At 41.7% G+C, this 19,449-nt stretch overlaps 1 long non-coding RNA gene across 1 annotated transcript; it reads left to right on the top strand.

Moving 5' to 3' along the window:
* The first annotated feature begins 4,984 nt into the window (after nt 1-4,984).
* Nucleotides 4,985-18,274, top strand: LOC148045396 (uncharacterized). The gene is made up of 3 exons (XR_015696575.1): nt 4,985-5,087; nt 17,128-17,191; nt 17,927-18,274. It is a non-coding gene; the product is annotated as an uncharacterized LOC148045396 (long non-coding RNA).
* Nucleotides 18,275-19,449: the final 1,175 nt, after the last annotated feature.

Genomic DNA, 19,449 nt, shown 5'->3' on the forward strand with positions numbered 1-19,449 from the left:
GAGTCCAGACTGATGCAACCCCCAGAATGCCCTCAAACATTGCTACTGAATATGAAAGCTGCAGTTATGCGCAGCAGCAGACAATAAATAACAGCTTCTTCTTGGTGGCTGTCTGACTGAGGTTTCTTCTTGGTGGCTGTCTGAATTCTTTCTCTCTGTTCTGGCTAGATCACTCCATTCTTCCATTTGTGTAATGACAGCACTGAAATTGCCGCATTCAGGTAGCAGCTGGCTTGGGAAGCAGAAAGAAGAACAAAGTAGAGCGGCTATGTTGCCTCCCTGCCCCACCTCCTCTATGTAGCGAGTAGGGTTTAGTCAGTGGTGGGTTTCAAATTTTTTTAGAACCTCTTCTGTAGGTGTGGCCTGCTTTGTGAGAGTGGCTTGCCGGCCATGTGACTGAGTGGGAGTGGCTTGGCAGTCATGTGACTGGGTGGGTGTGGCCAACTTGTAAAATGTGGTGAAACTCACTTAACAACGCTCTTGCTTAGCAACCAAAATGTTGGCTCAGAAACTCTGGCATTTGAAGCATGCAAGTCTTAAAGCTGTCAAGTTACAAGACCCTTGGACCCCTAACCCTTTAGAAAAAAAAACCCAGGGATGTTCAAACTTGACAGCTTTAAGATTTTAAGGTTTAGATAGGACTCTTAGAGGTGGGCGGGGTGATTGGTGACCCAGCCAATCAGTGAGTGGCGGGCAGGGCAAGCATGGTGCGGACGGGCGGGGGGAGGGAGCTGGAACCCGTTCTAAACGACACTGGAGATTTGTGGAACCTCTTCTATAGAAGAGGTTAGAACTGGCAGGAACCCACCCCTGGGTTTAGTAGACAGTCCAATGCAACCACCAGGAGAGGCCTCCCCAAGGACTCACTGTATCAATGCAGCACTTCGTTTTCAAACTGAAAAAAGTAAATATCTAGTTACTGTAGAAACCAAATATATAGAGGTACACAACAGTTAATGTAGATAAACTATTTTTGCCCTGTTTTCTAAGTAACTAGTTTTTTTTAGCCTACCTACCTACCTCTCTCACTCCCATATACACACACCCACATCACTCTAAATCATAGTGTTTTAGTCCTGGTTTATTGTACAAGCCAACATCAAACCCAGCCTGTCTTAAAGATGAGCAAAGTAACCACAAGACTCTGGAGAGGACAAACTGGAAGAGAACTGGATTGGAATGGAGAGATTGCGATTAATTTGCGTTGCAAAGCTGAAATGAATGCTTAAATTCAGTTGGAATAATTGTTCAGACCTTAGACTGTTGGCTGATCATCATATGCCATATTTTTAATACAGTAGTCTGTTAATCGTGGATATTGCTGCTATGATTTTATTTAATAAAATATTCACCTCCTAATTTCAGATTAGCCAGGTTGAAATCATATTGTGATATTCCTTTCATTCAGCAAATATGTAGTCTTTGAAGAGTTTGACAGCCAGTTTTTCTAGTACTCACATTCTGCATGCTGATGGGATGTTGCGTAACAGTTTCTGCTTGTTTCTTTGCTATTTGGAAAGCTAGTGCTATTCTTTGTATGTTTGTTTCCTTCTTTACATATTGATTTTGTTAGTTTGTGGCAGCTAAAGAACGTTATGACTTGGATGTACAATACTTTTTTGACTTGGAGTTCTCTTGTACGTACAGAAAGTTCTTGGGTCAATTGATTAGCAGGATGACATATCTTGTTTAACCTTATTTTTTAACCTTTTCAAAAGTGGATCATAACTTTGCATTTCACTCTGTCAGTTTTTACATTATTGCTAGCCTGTTACGATTTTAATTAGATTTTGTCATTATCTTTTCTATAAATATTTGCTGGTTTGGGGGGGCGCATAAATCACCTGCTAATCTAGCAGAACTGTTATTTAGTAAGAATACTTTTGATTCCAAAAATGCCATGAGGAATCATGCACAATTATAAAACAGTTAATGTCCTGGTAGGATCGTCTTGTTGTTTAGAATTACAAACAATGAAACTGTTCCCTTTGACCTGGCAATGGCAGCAGCCTGGAAAATCAAGACTAAGGAACTATGAGTAAGAACTTTTTAAAAAACCCAGCAACTAAGAACAAACCAGGACTGGAAAACAAACTAGGATTCAGGATCAGACACACTGTTTCAAGATACACTGGATCTTAGATACAACTCAGTAAGACTTAGTAGGGCGGCAGGGAAAGGAATCCAATGTGGATCAGCAAAGCAAAATAGATTTATAAAGCTGGATCACCACTCTGGCCAATAGTGATCAATGAGTGTGTATGGAAGGCCTCAAGCAAAATGATGTGTGTGAGAGAGAGGGGGGGGGAGAGGAGGGAGGGAGAGAGAGATTAATATCTGTTGAATCATGTCGTTTCTTGGCATTTCATCAGCAGTCTTTCCTAGCTATTTCATAGAAGTTAATTGTGTTTGGCCTATTCTTCAGTTTTATTTACTGCAACACACAACAGTAGCATATCCAACTACTTATTTATCACTGATATGTTATAGCAAGAACAGAGTATGTGTGTGATTGTGCACAAAGGACACTTGTGTTTGTGCAAGCCTGGATCTAGTTTAACCTACAGATGTACAGGTATAAAACAGAAGAACCTGTAATTATATAAGCAGGAACCATACAATACGGCACATTTCTTATTACCTCATTTGTCTAAAATAGCCTTTGCCAACTTTTCATATGTGGTGGACTCTGAAAGTATTTGGTTCTTCAAAACACCCCAATTAATGAAGATAGCTAACTCTTCCTTAAAAAAATGTTTGTTATGAACATGGACTTTTCATCAAAACTGCTCCTAGATAAATTTCATGTATCTCAAAAAAGAGTTGCAGCAAGGAGTTGGAAACTTTTATTATCAAGAACAATAAGTCATTTCCATTTAGCAAGCTCAGATCATTGTCAATAATGTGCCTAAGAGGGCAGGTTTACTTTCACATTCCTCACATTAATGTAATTGCTGAAAGTATGAAATCAGTGGGTTTAAGTTGACATGGTGAGTGCATGAAGGCTTTGCTTTTATGTCTAACTATCCTGTTTCCCTGAAAATAAGACCTCCCTGGATAATAAGCCCAATTGGGCTTTTGAGTGCATGCAGTAAAATAAGCCATCCCCTAAAAATAAGCCTTCCCCAAAAATATTGCAACACAGAAGCAGCCATGAACTGACCATGGCTGCTAGCCACCTCCTGCACCACAAAAATAATAAGACCTCCCAAAAAACAAGGCCAAGCACTTATTTTGGAGGTCAAAAGAAAATTCAGGGAAACACGGTATGGTTGGAAAATCTCATAAGTTCCATGTGAAAGTTCTAAAAAGATGTGAAAGTGATGTTATGCCTATTACAAGTAGTCATTGACTTACAACACAATTGAGCCCAAAATTTCTATTGCCAAGGGACAGAGTTGTTAAGTGAATTTTGCCCCATTTTATGACCTTTCTTGCCACAGTTGTTAAGTGAATCACTGCAGTCATTTAGTAGCACCGTTGTTAAGTGAATCTGACTTCCCCATTGAATTTGCTCGTCAGAAGGTCACAAAAGATGATCACATGATCCCAGGATAATGCAACCATCATAAATGTAAGTAAATTGCCAACTCCCTGAATTTTTGTCACGTGATGATGGGAATGCTATATCAGTTGTAAGTGTGGAAAATAGGGTCATTAGTCACTTTTTTCAGTGCTGTAACTTTGAAAGGTCACTAAACAAACTGTTGTAAGTCAAGAACTACCTGTACTAGCAACATTCTGCAATAGGAAAACCATGATCTTTATGTCTCTGCTTTAAAAAGGTTAGAGAGATAAGAAAATTATAGAGAGCCTTTTGGCTCAAGGTTTTGGGTTTTGTTTTGTTTTTTTTTTAAAAAAAGATTGTTGCGGTGAAAATTAGCAACACAGCTCATCTGAAGAACCGGTAGATCTTGTTTAGACTTGATGTTGAAAGCATTCTTCATTACAATATATCCCTTGCTGTAACAAGTAATGCCAGTATTACTATTTTGAGCAGGCTTTCCCAAGATATGTTTTAGTACTACAATTCTCAAAGTGCTTTGCCAATATGGCCTTTTAGTTAGTCCCTGGACTGAAAGCTTGATTTTAAAATTTGCATTTGAAACCTTACTCTTTGGTCAACCAGTGGGAATAGTGATATGGACAAGTACAAAGCTGCCTTTCAGTTCTTGTTTAGTAAATCCATCTCTTTGCCTGTGTGGTCCAGGCATGGGAGCTGGCTAAAAAAAAGCATTAACACAGGAAGCTATATCTGATCTGCAGCAATCAATTTGTTACATATGTTGTTAGTCAACTAATTTGTGGGATTTTTTTCCCCCTAGTGACAAAAGTGCAAGGGAAGCAGCACATGACAACTTAGGATTATTTATGACATAATTTTTCAGGCCCATTTTCTTTGTTGTTATTAGTTTTGAGTGATGTTATTTCATTAATAATGTCTTATGTATTGTATTTTCTTTTGTTAATTAGTTTAGCATGATATTATTAGTTTTAGAAAGAAGCAATTTCAGAAGGAAATTCCAATTTGCACATTGTTAATTTTAGAATATTGTTAAGTACATTCTGCAGCTAACATTATTTCAGCAAAAGATGCATTGAATTTTAAGGATTGTTGTTATGGGTTTGTTGTGCAATTGTTTTATAAAGCCTGGTTTGTACTTACCTGTATCACCACTGAAATATATTTAAGGGTTTGTAATAAATATTCTAGCCTATGAACAATAGTACCTGTATTTAACATGTATTCAGCAACTAAGTGTGGCACAGAAGTTATACATGGCTTTATAAATCTAATTTGGAACTTCAAAGAATCACTGTTATTTTCCTTTAAGAAATTACAGGAGGATCACGTGACAGAATATTCTACAGTACTTGAAGAGCTAAGCAGAGACTGTGGGTTTTCTCATGCCTTTCGTAAGCAGGATTTGAGTTTTGATCATAACAGGTTGTGAAGGGCTGCAGGAAGAAGAGAGAAGCTGAAACTGCATTGTTTTCTGCAGCCTTTGGAATATTTAGAGACATGTATATCTTGCAGCTCCAGCTGGTATTCAGAGTGAGAAAAAAACCCTTCTGCATGTTGGAAAGTAAGTCTATGAGTTGCTTCTGAGAAAATGTGACTTAGAAAAACAACCATTTGTGCTATGCATTCAAAACACTGTACGCCCACAGAATGGTTTCTCTGTGCATGGTTTGATTATTCTCAGGCAACAAATGTTATTCTACATGGCTATTAACAGCTACCTGTTTTGCAGCAATTTAAATATCTGACGTACAACAAATCGTACACTTAAGTACAGTCTCCCTGTATTTAAAGAACATGTGAACTGTTGCCCCATGCAGAACCAGAGATGACGGGCTGCTGGCTGGTTCTTCGCGGAAGTTCAAGTTGCACTGGTAGATAAACCCTCCATCGAAGGAACCGTAACAGTAGTGGGTTACGACCGGTACGCCCCGGTATGGGCGTACTGGTGCCTGCCAGGAGCACCAGGTACCATTCAGGTAGTGTGCTCTGGAAGGCCCACCTGCCCTCCTTGCCAGTATTTGAGGTTTTCGGGGCTTCCATGCACGAGCGTGAAGCATACGCTGCCTGGTAAGTATGCATGTGTGCACTCTGCGTGTTCATGTGGTGGACACGCGGCCCTGTTGCACCATACCGGTTGCACCAGGATCCGGAACCCACCACTGAACTGTAAGGACATGTTGTAAGGAAGTGGAAAAGAGTACTTGTGTCCTGTTCTCTACATCAATGCCAGTGGTGGGTTCCTACTGGTTCAGATGGGTTCAGCCAAACCTGTAGCAACCCAGGCCTGCCACGCCCACGAACCTGGGTTCTTGTTTTTTGCTTCTGCGTATGCATAGAACAATTTTATTGTATTGTGCATGCATGCACAGCGCACATCAAGCGTGTGCGGTGCACCCACGAGCGAATCAGCAATAGTGACTGCCGGAACCCACCCCTGATCAATGCCCCATGGTAGACTTGTCAGTCATTGGCAAGAGGCCAGTGGGACTCATTTGTTCTATCCAACTAGTGCTAGGTAGGGTTTTAAGGCTAAGCCACATAACTCACTGTGAACAGTGCGTCATAGAAAGCATCTTTCCAAATGTGTAGGCATTAGGAGGGAGGGAATATAAGATGTGGGTGAAGCTGAGGGTCAAGACACCTACTTGATTCTGTGCCCCATTCTATTTATCAGAAATGCCTGAATAAGGTTTTCCTGGCTTATCAAGGTGTTGTCACTTTAATGGAATATGCAATGAGGAGTTTCTACACCTCCTGATTCAGGGGTGAAATTCCACAGGTTCTGGAGAACCGGTAACAGAAATTTTGAGTAGTTCAGAGAACTGGCAAATACCACCTCTGGCTGGCCCCAGAGTGGGGAGGGAATGGAGATTTTGCAGTATCCTTCCCCTGTTATGCCCACCAAGCCACGCCCACAGAACCAGTAGTAAAAAAATGAATTTCACCACTGTCCTTATCCCTGTAGCCAAGCCAGCCCAGGGTGCAATGGTCTCCATCATGTCCATGAAAGTTGCAGCTGCCATTTGCACCATAAAAAAATGGTAAAATGACTGTATGAGATGACATCCCAGCCAAAATCTGGAAGAAGATGGGACTTCAGGGAGTGGTTTTCCTGGCAAGACTTTTTTAAAAGGGCATAGGCCAATGTCACAGTGCCCATCTGGAAAGACAAAGGTGATGTTACTGCCTATACTAATTGCTGACCAATGCACCTGCCATGCCACACAATTAAAATCTTTGAACATGTCATTGATGCCCACCTATGGAACATCATCACAATGTCACCAAACCAGTGCAGATTTGTAAAAGGTAATGAAGTAATGGATGAGATCCATGATGCCTGACTGCTGACAGAGAGGCACAGGGAAAAGAAAACAGTGTTTCTTGCTACAGAGAAGACATTTGATCAGATCCCGCATAAACTCATCTGTACCCTCAGTGACTGTGGATCTGCAAATGCTGCACCCATGGACCTTGCTCTATGCCGAAAATGTTATGCTGTCTTGCAAGACCTGGAGTGAAATTGAGGGACTGGTAACCAACAGAAAACACACCTCTACGAATTTTGACAAACTGAACACATGGAATGCGGCATCCAGACAGATAGTATGATCATAATCGATGGTACCCCACTTGTAAAGGTCTCTGATTTTCGTTACCTTTGATCCCATATAACAACTGATGGTGACACATTTCTGGCTGCCTGGGCATGAGTCAACGTCGCGTAGTTAAAGTAGCACCATGTCACTGCCATCCTCTCTGACCAAAATAACACACTGTGCCTTAAATCAAAGATCCACCACACAATTGTCCTTCCAGGAGCACTCTGTGGGGCAGAAGGCTGGCCAATGATGAAGAGACACAAACAGACACTGCATATAGTGAAAATGTGAATGATGAGAAGGTCTTTGGAGGTCACACAGTTGGATCGTATTATGAACAAAGCCATCCAGAGGCTTTCAAAGTCACCCCAATTCCAGAAAAAAAAATGAGAGAAGCAAAGGTGTGATGGTATAGACATATGATCAGAGCTGATATAGAAACAATTGTGACATGGGCATTTGCACTCAACCCTGACAGCTGGCATCCCCAAGGATGACCAAAAAAGCAATGGATGGACTGCTTACATGAAGACGTACGACCCATAGATGTATGCCCCATTGATGCTGCACACTAGAATAAGTGGTGAGTGAACTATAAAACTGCAGACCCTGAAAAAAAAAAACAAAGATGGGAATAACACAAAGAATAAGAAGATTTCCTGGCTTCACTTGTACTCTGTAGAGCAGGGGTGTCAAACTCAAGGCCTGCGGGCCAGATTCAGCCACAGGATGCTTAGATCTGGCCTACAGGGCCAGGCCGGAAATAGCAAAGGACCGGCCCATGGTGCCTCTCCTAGCAAAAATGGGCCGGGGGGCACACAGGCTCCCACGTTGCCCATTTTCAGCCTAGACAGATTCTTGCATCATTCTGCCAGCCAAAATGGGCCATGCAGGGGCCACCCATGCCTCGATTTGTCCGGCAGGATGCAGGAGGCCATCCAGGCCAAAAATGGGGCACGCGGGAGCTGCCCTTGGCCCTCTGCCCCCCCCCCCATTTTGGTCAGCAGGGTGCTTCAGGAGGGCACCTGTTCCATCTTCTCCACCCTGACCAGCCCACAGAGGACAACTACAATACTGATCGGGCCCTCCAAGAAATCCAGTGACACACTGTAGAGCCATGTTGTCAGATTCTCTTCCAGAATTGGTCTCCTTTTCTTATAACACGATCCAAACAACTATGACTTCCCGAACTTAGTGTTATGTTTCTTGTCTCTAATTGGTAGTGCTTTCAGTCCACTGCTGTGCCATTCCTTTTACAGATTAATATTGCCTGGAAGAACAACCACTCTATAAAATAACATAACAGAGAAATCTCCGCATAACCAGGCTAGCTTCTGGTTGACACAGATACATTTCAGAATAAACACATTGATCACCAAAACTGAACCTTTAGGCTCAACCTGTTGTGAGTCAACAAAAGCTTATGTTCATGCAATTGCTTGTCATACCAACGATGAAAGCGGGTACATTTACTATACAATTTCCTGTTCATGAATTTAGCATTTTATTGGAGGGGGGGGGGAGTTCCAGACAATGATGAAATCTGTCTGTAAGTTTCCTTCCTTTTATTTCTGTATGCTTTTTTCAGTTTGGAGAGGATGACAGATAACCTGCCTAATATCTTATAATTGGAAGCTCTAAAAGCCATCTGTCTGGAAGAAAGCAGGCTATAAAGAAATGAATCAAAATAATGTTGTGGATTAACAGCCACTGAAGGGAGGGAGAGAACTACCTTCAGTAAGTCCTACTTCTAAATACAGGAGAACTGGGGGTGCTTATAGTCTTGTTTGTGAAGGCACTTTCCACATGGTCAGAGGGATTTACTTTTTCAATACCATCCAAGTTGAACATCAGGAAGAGGATTCTGGACTCAGGCAGAGCAAGCCCGGTGAATCCCCAGCCCTCTTTATGCTGCAGCATGGAATCCAAGTCCATGGAAGTCCTCTTCTGTGTCCCGGCAAGGATTTGTGTAGCTTTTGTTAACAGCTGCAGTTCTTTGAGGAAGCACCTGCTGAATCCCTCTCTGAAAATACAGAGGCATTCTGTGGCACCCCAAAGCCCCATTGAAGCATTTGGCTTCTTTGGGGTGGCAAGGCCTGCATTGTTTGGTTCTCTGGGTTGGGCTTCTCAAGGGACCAGGCACAGAGGGTCAAGTGGATTCAGACAGCTGGCAGTCACCTGCTCCCCTAGCAAGGAAGGTGGGGGGAGCAGGGACTCTTCCCCCACCCACCGCCCTCTGATGTTAGCATCAGGCAGCTGTGACTTTTGTGCACGGCAGAGATAACATCATAGCTTTTTAACCAACTGTCAATCAGTTATGGTTGCAACCAGCCCTCACTAGGCTTCTGTCAAAACTGCTCAGTCCCTTGATAGAAAATTGTTGGCAGGGTAAAGGTAAAGCTCCTTTAAGTCAAACTTCATTTCTGCTAACTTCAAAGAAGTGTATGTTCAATTTTCTTGGCAGCAATAAGGATGTGGTTAGCCATTGTCTTTGGGGATGTTCTTTCAACTTTCCAGTCTAAGATTCCCTGCTACCCTCCTCGCCCTCCCTCCCCTCCTCCCTCTCCCAATCTCCTAGCCAAGCAACAATCAGGCTGCTTAACTTCTGAGGATTTTTTTTTCTTTTGCACAAATGCCCAGGTAGTCATTAAAACATGGGCTCTCACCTACATTCCACAGGCTGTGATTTTCTTCTATGTTCGGTTACAGAGATTATGCTTTTCTGTGGGGGACTGGAGACGACAGAAGATCTCCACACAATGAAGTGGGAGAAATGGGGTGGGTGGGGAGCTGATTCAGTTCACTCCTTCGGATTTAGGGACACGAATCCGTTCTAGAACATGTGGGCGACTGAGAATTCAGTTTCTCGAATTGCGCAGTTTATTATCCTTATTTGGCAATGAATGTTTTAGCTGAAGGATAAGCTGTGACACAGCAAATTAGAATTACAAACAATATGCATTTTCTTTCTTTGTTTGGTTTAGTAGCCTATGTAAAAGATTGACAAACATGGAGAACAGCTCAAGATAAACTGTCCAAGGTTTATGCAATGCCTTGTTCTGGGACCATGCATAATACAGAAACACAGGCATGGGGGCGGGGGAGGGAGGAAGGAAGCACAATGGCATTGTAACACAAACTCCATCCCTTACATATTTGTGTGCATTGTTGTCACGCAAGTAGAAAAGGGCAAAACTTGCACTGTGATGTCACAGTGCATGTTTCATCATTCTTGGCACGAATGTACTTAGAACAGAGGACCTTGTGAAGAAAATGTCTGTGCAACCAATGTTGCAAGTGTGAATTAGTTGATTAGAGCTCCACTTTCATGTATTAGCCAAAAGAAATCCATCATTCATTTAACAATATATATTTTCTCAGCAGGCATTTCATGAACATCATAGCCTTTCTTCAAAGTAATCTAGATGCCCAGAGGCTTCCAAAGTGATCTTATGCAGTTTGAAGACTAGAGCAGCATTTTTAACCTCAGCAGATTTAAGGTAGATGGAGAATTCTGAGAATTGAAGTCCACACATCTTAAACCTGCTGAAGTTGAGAAATACTGGACTAGACACTTAATACCAATGCGCTGCTGATTTTAATCCTCATTTATAAATGGTTGAATATTGCATTGAAATATATACTACAGAACCTTAATAAAAGTCAGAAGCCTAGTTGTAGCCTTTTTTCTTTAAAGATATGAGGAAAATTATGCAGGTGCTCATGGTCATTCACCCAGGTAGACCCACACGGACAGGTGTCTCAGCTTAAAATTTAGTATATATTTTTGTGTACAGGTAGTTCTCAACTTACACCTATTTTGTTTAAAAGCAGTTTGAGGTTAGGACAGGACTGAACAAAGGGATTTAAAACCAGTCTTCACACTTAGAATGGTTGCAGCATTCCCAGGGTCACATGATCAAAATTTTTACTGCATGTATTTATGACAGTTGCGGCATCTCAGGGTCACATGATCTCCATGTGCAGTCCAAATTATGATCACAAGTTGAAGATTACCTGTAAGCATGTGATGACTCAAGCAATAATGTTCAGTGCTCTCTCTCTGTAGCTCCTACTTTTGTGAATTATCTATTTCGTTTAACTTAACCTTTTTTGTTCAGGAGCCCAAGATGGCATACAAATGTTCCTTCTATTTTTCCCAACAACAATCTTATGAGGTAAATTCAACTGAGAGTGGCTGGCTGAAAGTTACCTGATGAGTGGCAGTGACCGAGGATGGCCTAGATTAGAATTTCGGTCTCCCTACTCCTTGTTTCATCACTTTAACCACTACATCATATGCTGTATTTATTTGCTTCTATACCTTTTATGCTGCTTCAGTCAAAATGACTGGCTGACTGAATCTTCTAACACAGCAAAATATCCACAAAGCAACAATAAAGAATAAAAGTTGATAATCAGTAATATTTCAACAAAATCCTTAATCTCCCTAAGTATCATTTTTTCATCCCAGAGATACCACACTGATCATTCTCCAGTGCTGTTTCCTCAGCGCTTATGTGGACTAGTTAGGTCTTCCCTGAAAGTTTGAAGGGAAGGAGCTGATCTCATCCTCGGAGGGAAGAGGAAAACGCCCCCGAGGAAGGCAAGCCCACAGGATGTCCTCATTCCCACATGGTCTCCTGCTGTACCACATGTAGCTGGGGATGCTTAGCATGCATTCTCTGTATTGGGTGGGCAGATCTTAGCAGGAAAGGGATGCTTCTAGTTTTAATTCATCTATGTTTGGTTGCAACCAGGTCAACCGTGGGCTCTTTTTTGGCATCACGATGCCCAAGGGACGAAGCCATTTAGGTCAGGCAGAACCAGTTTGCTGACAATCACCTGCTCTCTTAGCAAGAGAACCAAGAGGCAGACTGAAACAATGAGATCTCCACACGCATGAGCTGATGCTATCGGTAGGCAGCTGCCTTTGGACTGCAAGAGGAGAATACCACAATTTGCATATGTTTGGGATGGAATACTTGTGTCTTCCTCCCCTCCCCTTGTTGTCAGGGACTCTCTGCCCTTAATTACTAGTGTAGATTTTGATGTATTTAAAGCAGTAGTACAGAAATGGTAGCTACTGCCAAATATTTATATGGAAAGATAATGAATCCACAATTACAGAGCACTTGTGCACAGTAATGGTCTGCTTGTTAACTTCTCGTCTATTATTACTGGCAATGGTAGAACCAATAACACAACTTCGCTGTCATGATTTCCAAACTCACATTCTAGCCCTCTCTTTACTGCACATATGAAATATAAATGCCAGCTTTCATTCAGCCCTGGGTGAAAACGGAGACAGTTGTTTGAGCAATGTTTCCAAATCTTAGCAACTTTAAAATGAGCAGACTTCAATTGCCAGAATTCCCCAGCCAGCCGTGCTGGCTGGGGAATTCTGGGAATTGAAGTCCGCTCGTCTTAAAGTTGCTAAGATTGGGAAACACTGCTTTAGAGCGTTGGCCAGGGATTTTATGTAGCATTACACTAGATTACCTGCTGCATCACAGAATCACATCTGGGAGGGAAAGCAAAGCCCATCTGGTCCTGCCTTTTAGGGTGTCCAAATTGTTCCTGAGCTCAGTACACATCGACTCTATCTGTACTCTCTGTGCTTTACGCAAACTGCAGGAAAGTCTGTGCAGACTTAATGGCTGCAAATTACTGAACCTGAGCAAGGGAAACTGATAGACTTCAAGTGAAGAGCTCTTCTGTCTCTGAACAATTCGCCTTGTCCCAAGGGTGCTTTTTTTCAAGAGGCAACCGGGCTTTCTGGTTTTTCTTTGAAGGCATTTTGCTTCTCATTCAAGAAGCTTCTTCAGGTCTGGAAAAAAATTACCTTTGGGACAAGCATGACCTGGATGACTGAGAATGCCCATAGACAATTTACCTTGTACTTGATAGTGGGAGTAGTAATGTTCTACCCTGGTGTAAACCATTTGTGTTCTAGCACAGGGGTGTCAAACTCAAGGTCCCAGGGCCAGATCTGCCTTGTAGGGTGCTTAGATCTGGCCTAAAGGACTGCCCTGGAAATAGGGAACAATTGGCCCGCGATGCTTCTGCCAGCAAAAATGGAGGTCAGGATGGCTGTGGACTCGAGCTCCGTTTTCACTGGCAGAGGGGTTGCAGGAGCCCATCACAGCTGAAAACAGCTTGGGAGCCCATTTTCGCTGGCAGAGCGCTCAGGCCACCACAGCCACCCGGACATGAGTAACATCGAGCTGGCCACGCCCACCCCAGCCAAGGCCTCCGAGATCAAACACAACGCTGATGCAGCCCTCAGTCAAATCAAGTTTGACACCCCTGTTCTAGCACATGACTTTTAGTGTGATTGATGAGAGGATGGTGAGAGAAATGTTCAGCATTGCTCCACTAGCATACACAGGTAGTCCTCGACTTACAAAAGTTTGTCTAGTGACTGTTCTTAAAAAAGTGACATGATTGTTTTTCACACTTAACGTCAGGGTTCCAAATAACATTCAAAATTAAATCAGAGTCCAAGGTAAAGTATTTCTCAAAGTTCCAATTTATTAAGAGAGTCACGGCACATCTGGGAAAACCCGAATCTAAAGCTTCCCAGTTTTCCCCACTCAGTTGAAAGTTCAAGATCTTTCCCCCACACCCACAAGTCCATCACATGGTCCAATCTTCCACTGCCATGCTGGCAGTTCCACCCATCCAGTTCCGGTCAGGTGCAGAGGTGCAGAGACAAAGGATGACCTTGGATTCTAGAAAGGAATTTTATTTTGGCAACATCACATTCTACTCCTTACTATTCCCTCTCCCAATTCCCCACTAATGAAACAGCAAAGTAGAATAGAAATGTGGCAGGCCAAAAATCCCCAAAGGGAACCGGCTGCATGCCTGACACTTAAAACCATTGCAACATTCCCATGATCATGTGATCAAAATTCAGACGCTTGGCAACTGACTCATATTTTTGATGGTTGCAGTGTCCCAGTCAATAGTGAAGCCAGATTTGTTTATCAACTATGAACAACTGCAGTGATTTGCTTAACAATTGTAGCAAGAAAGTTTGTAAAATGAAGTAAAATTCACTTAACAACTCTCTTGCTTAGCAACAGAAATTATGGGCTCAATGTGACCAAAAGTTAATGGCTACCTGTATTTTGCTTAATCTTTCGAGGGAACTACAGAGATCATATAGGGTTGCTTGTTTGTTGATGAATCGCAAATCAAGTTTCAGGCATATACTAAAGAATTGTACTCCATACCATTTTAATTTAAAAAAAAAAAAGATTGGACTTCTGGACTATATCTCTCCATCCCCACAAATAATGGCCTGAGAAATAATAGCTCCTTCTTGCACTTTTCTTTTTCCACATTTTGTTTCTCTCGCAGCTGAAGTTTGAACTATGCTGGTGGCAAATGTGAAGTGCAGAAATCATTTAATAGTAGAACAGCTTGGGGCCATAAAATTTATGTTCTACAAACAGGAGGAAAGGAAGTTGCTTTATTAACTTTTTCATATTCACATTAAGGACCCTACACAATTGTGTTTTTGTTCATTTGGAACAAACATTTCAAATGCTTGCCATCCTTTGAGCTTTTCCAATAAACCTTCTCATATTTGGCTATAGTTTTCAAAACCATTTGATCTGCTGAACAAATTATCTCGGGGTTGTTCTGTACTTAATCATTTATGATTTTGCAGCTAGAAGTCAGGCAGGAATATACAGGAATTAGTCTAGCATACCAGATGCTTCCTAAATCAACATTTCTTAAACTGCTGTGTTTCATATGGTCTCACAACTCCCATCTTTCCCTAGGCAGCACAGCCATGCTTTCTGAGAGGAACAGCAATAGCAATAGCAGTTAGATTTATATACCGCTTCATAGGGCTTTCAGCCCTCTCTAAGCGGTTTACAGAGTCAGCATATCGCCCCCAACAATCCGGGTCCTCATTTCACCCACCTCGGAAGGATGGAAGGCTGAGTCAACCTTGAGCCCGTGAGATTTGAACCGCTGAACTGCAGATAACAGTCAGCTGAAGTGGCCTGCAGTACTGCACCCTAACCACTGCGCCACCTCGGCTCTTCTAGTAGTTGTAGTTCAACATATTAGAACAGCAGTTCTGAGAAAAGCTCATGTGTATTACATACTGTCTTCTTCTGCACTCAGTACCTCCATTTCTTCAAATGGCTCTGACCATAGGCAAAATTTATGCCAAGGTTAAAATAACCTGACATTTTCATCCTGCCTTCTAGAAGTCAGAAGCAGTGTGTTTTGAAAGATCTTGAAAACATGTTTATACTGTAGTGTAGTATCTTATCACAAGTCAAAACAAACACATTATCCCAGCTGCAGTTCTCAATTATTGCTTTGCCATTAATTTATTATTGCAACCAAAACGCTCATATAATTTCACGTGTCCTGAATGGATTTTAACTGAACTTTTCTACCTCAGGCAATAATAATAAAAGCAACTGTACCCCTACCACAGCAACTTTAAGATGTGGAGACTTCAACTCCCAGAATTCCCCAGTCAATAGGTTGAAAGTATTTGGAACTCACACTATCATCAACATTTAAAAGTCGCTAAGGTTGAAAAACAACAGTTTTAAATGATTATCTGTCTGGGCCATGCAAATAAAATGGATTGGCAGTTTTGATTTTAAAAAAAGAAAAAATTAAAGTCAGATTCATTGTGAAAAATGTGATTGGATAGGAGGGATGGAGCCAGTTACAAGTGGAAATTGTGTTGCCCTCACCCACCAAAATCCATGAAAATAGGTTGCAAAAATGCTTCATTCAGAAGGACTCCAAGAATAAAGAAATAAGCAAGGTAGGTCCAAATATATCTTTTCTGATTCCAGTATTGATTGATGTTTATGTGTAACCTTTCAAGTTTCAGAAATCTACCAATAATGAATGTTATAGCCATGTGTATACTATCTCCCTTGGTGTCCAAGAACCCACAAACACATTTCAACTAGGAAGGAGGCTCACTCCCCCTTGTGTGGTCTGCTGTGGCACACTTTTCTGCTTCCTTGGGCCTTGCACTTAGCCATTCCTCCTCCTCCTCTTCCTCCCCCCCCCTTCTCTCTGCCTAGAAGGTGCAATCTGGAAAGACTGCTGGAAGCTCCCTTCGTTTCAGCTGCCAACAATGGCACCACTGCAAAGCGTGGCCTCTCTGCCTCTTTGCTCCGGCGGGCCTCTTGTGTTCGTGAAAGGAGACTCTCAAATTTCTGATGCAGGAGCAGCTGTTGCGGGAGCCGAAGTGCTCTTTTCAGAGACTTTCCCTCCTCCCCCTTCCCGTCTTTTGTCTCCGGTAAAGCGTGCTCCCCCCCCCCTTTGACCCCACGGCGAGTGCAAAATCCAGCCCCTTTGTCAGTCGCTGCAGACAAGTTCCACCCTAAATCAAGCCTTGTCTTGGCCCCCAGAAGCCAGCACGTGCCCATAGCCCCCTAATCTTTTAATTTCACCCCAGGAAAAAAAAAAGCAGCTGTTCCTGAGCTGCCTAGGGCACAGCTGTCAGCTGCAGGCTTGTGGCCTCCTTCAGCGGCACACAAGGGGGAAAGGGGGGAGGGAGTGGGCAAATAGAAAGATATACATGGCTGTAAATTTTCAACAGTTGGCAGCACGAGCTCCCAAAGGCCACTTTTTGGCCAGCCACAGTCAACATTTTCAGGAACGTTCAAACTTCAGCTTTGTTTGGTGGGTAACAAAAAGTTCATCTCGAAAGGGCAGGGCACCCTGTCTGGTTGTATTATAACTTTGCCACACCGAAATGATCAACTGTGAAATGACAGGGTAAGAGGGGGAAGAAGCAGCTAAGGTGTGCTCCCTTAGGCCTACTGCACACTCTTCAGATAATTGGCTGCTCTGATACAGGAGGCAATAGCAGAGTATGCAGTCGATATGTAAAGTGGGGAAGAGCAGTATCAATGATCTGCACTCTTTGCTTGTATGACTAACAAAAGTAAGGGCCCAGGTCTGAATATTAAGTAGTTTGTCTTTCTTATTTGGCAGACGTCGGGATCCTTGAGCATGATTCATTTCCTGCGCAGAAAGCATTTCTGCACTGAAAAAAAAGGTCAGTGCTCATGTATAAGTTGTCAAACCTGAAAACTGCATAGATTAAAAAAAACAAACTCTGCAAGTATTACATGTGACTTTCTACTCTTACGATTTCCACACCTTTTCCACAGCAGAACTACTATAACAAATGTACGTAGACGAACGCTAAAAGCGATAAAGCAAATTCAGGGACTCTCTTGTTTGAGAACGTCTCTTTCACAGGATTATCAGGCGCCTGTAAGAGTACAATATGAGAATCACTCTCTGTATGTTCTTTAAAAAATAGTTCACATATGTTATGACATTGCATATAAAATTTCTGCTTTTGCAAAACTGAAGGCTGCAGGAGTGCCTGCACTGTTTTACAGCAGTAAACGATATGCATGCAAGTGAAACCTTCTAAACAATTTAAGTAACTGAAAATTGCAACCTGCAAGAATGAAAATGCTAAAGATTCAAATTAGGTTTCGACTGTACTTTGCTTAGATGTAAGTAGAACAAAATTCAGCAGCGGCAGCCTTGGAGGTAAAAAAAAAAATAGAGCAGTTCAACTTAAATGTGCAGCTTTGCCCTCTTTTTTGTATGGTGCCTTTTTTTTTTAAGCCTGTCTCGTCTGAGCTCTGGGTTGGCAGCAACAAGACAGCAGCTGCACAAAGATCAAAGGAGGCTCCCCTGAGCATTTGAGACAATTCAGTTTTTGAGGTGGAGAAAGCATGTAAAAACCAACAACATTTGCTTTGGTGTTTTTCAGCAGAGTTGAAATGTGCGCTGAAAAATCTATGGAGAAAACATCTACTACTGATTAAACCAAATCTTGAAGAATAAAAAGGCCTGGAGAAATTGAGAATGACAATGCCATCTGATAACGTGTCTCCTGGATAAACTAAGCGGCCAAAGAAGAATCCTTTTCATGAATACTTCTGGGGAATCATGTTTATTTCAAGATAAGCACCGAAGAAACAGTATTAAATCACTGCCTATAATGATCGCCCTTTATTAGCATATTGAACATGCGTCTAGCTCTGCTCTTTTAAGCAAATGCCTGTTTTTGCTCAGTTCCTCTCACCTGGCTTGCAATTTACAGAACTTTAGGGAAACATTATACTAAGTGCAACATATGGCCAATGGTACACCTGCCCGCTACTTAGCACCTGCTGAATAGCTCTGCGGGAGTCGGGCTTCTGCCTGGAGCTTTGTGGGCCAGGGGGCAAAAGCATTCCAGCTCATTTGCATGCTGCACTGAGGCCACGTGCCTGGACTTTGGAGGAGGCTAACTCAGCAGTGTGGCAAGGCTTTCTGTATTATTAGCAAATCTGAAGAGAGTGACAGCCTTCTCTGGAAAAACCATCTGCATACAGACAACTATACAGAGTTCAAAAACATACAGTACACAGTTGTTCTATTGAAATGGAAGTCAGGAACCAAAAATGCCATTTAAATTAGTTTGTATGAGCATTGCTATCTCATTAAGAGCATTTGTGTATCGGCCGTACAGCTGATCATACCAAGAAAGCTGACATAGTCGTGAGATTCGACAATGCAGAAATCAGAGAATAAAAAGATCTTCTTCACAGCCATAGCAAGTTGTGGTCAAGATAAATGCAATTAATTCAAGGAGAACTCTCATGGAGTTTGTTATCGCTGTTTAAATCCTGATTAAACACTAATTCTAGCCATCTTTAGAAATGTCCAACTTAAGTTAAGCAGGTTAGATAAATTAATTCTTTAAATTAAAAAAAAATCTTTTCCATTCAAAGAGGCTCTAAATTTAAAGCTAATGAAAAACTTTGAAATGTTCCGTTATTATTGTATGACAAAGCCTGTTTTTTCTTTTCCTTCACTTGGTAACACAAATTCTACACACAAGCAATCAAAAAATATCTAAGGTGTCTTAAGGAGTCCATATATTCAATGGGATATTGAAATAGGACTTCATATCTGGGCTACAAAATCTGAATATTCATTGGCAAAGAATTCTAAATCATTTAATTTCATTAAAAGACATTAAATAAAATAGACAAATAAGAGACCACTAGATCTGATTAATTATGCTTATATTCTGTCACTACTATGTCCATTTACTCATATATGCCTGAAAGTAAATCCCAATGAAATCAATAGACTTTATTTTTGGATAAACTTGATATAAAGGCCACATTTGCCTCTGAATAAAAATAAGCTCAAAACTAAAACAATAAACTACTTACAAATGGTAATAAAATATGTATATTTCTCATCTGAAAATTTGCATTTAATAAATTTAAAAATTAAGCA

The sequence above is a fragment of the Thamnophis sirtalis genome, unplaced genomic scaffold, assembly GCF_051295495.1.
Source record: "Thamnophis sirtalis isolate CommonGarterSnake01/CBP01778 unplaced genomic scaffold, rThaSir2_p1.2 scaffold_5, whole genome shotgun sequence".
NCBI classification, from domain to species: domain Eukaryota; kingdom Metazoa; phylum Chordata; class Lepidosauria; order Squamata; family Natricidae; genus Thamnophis; species Thamnophis sirtalis.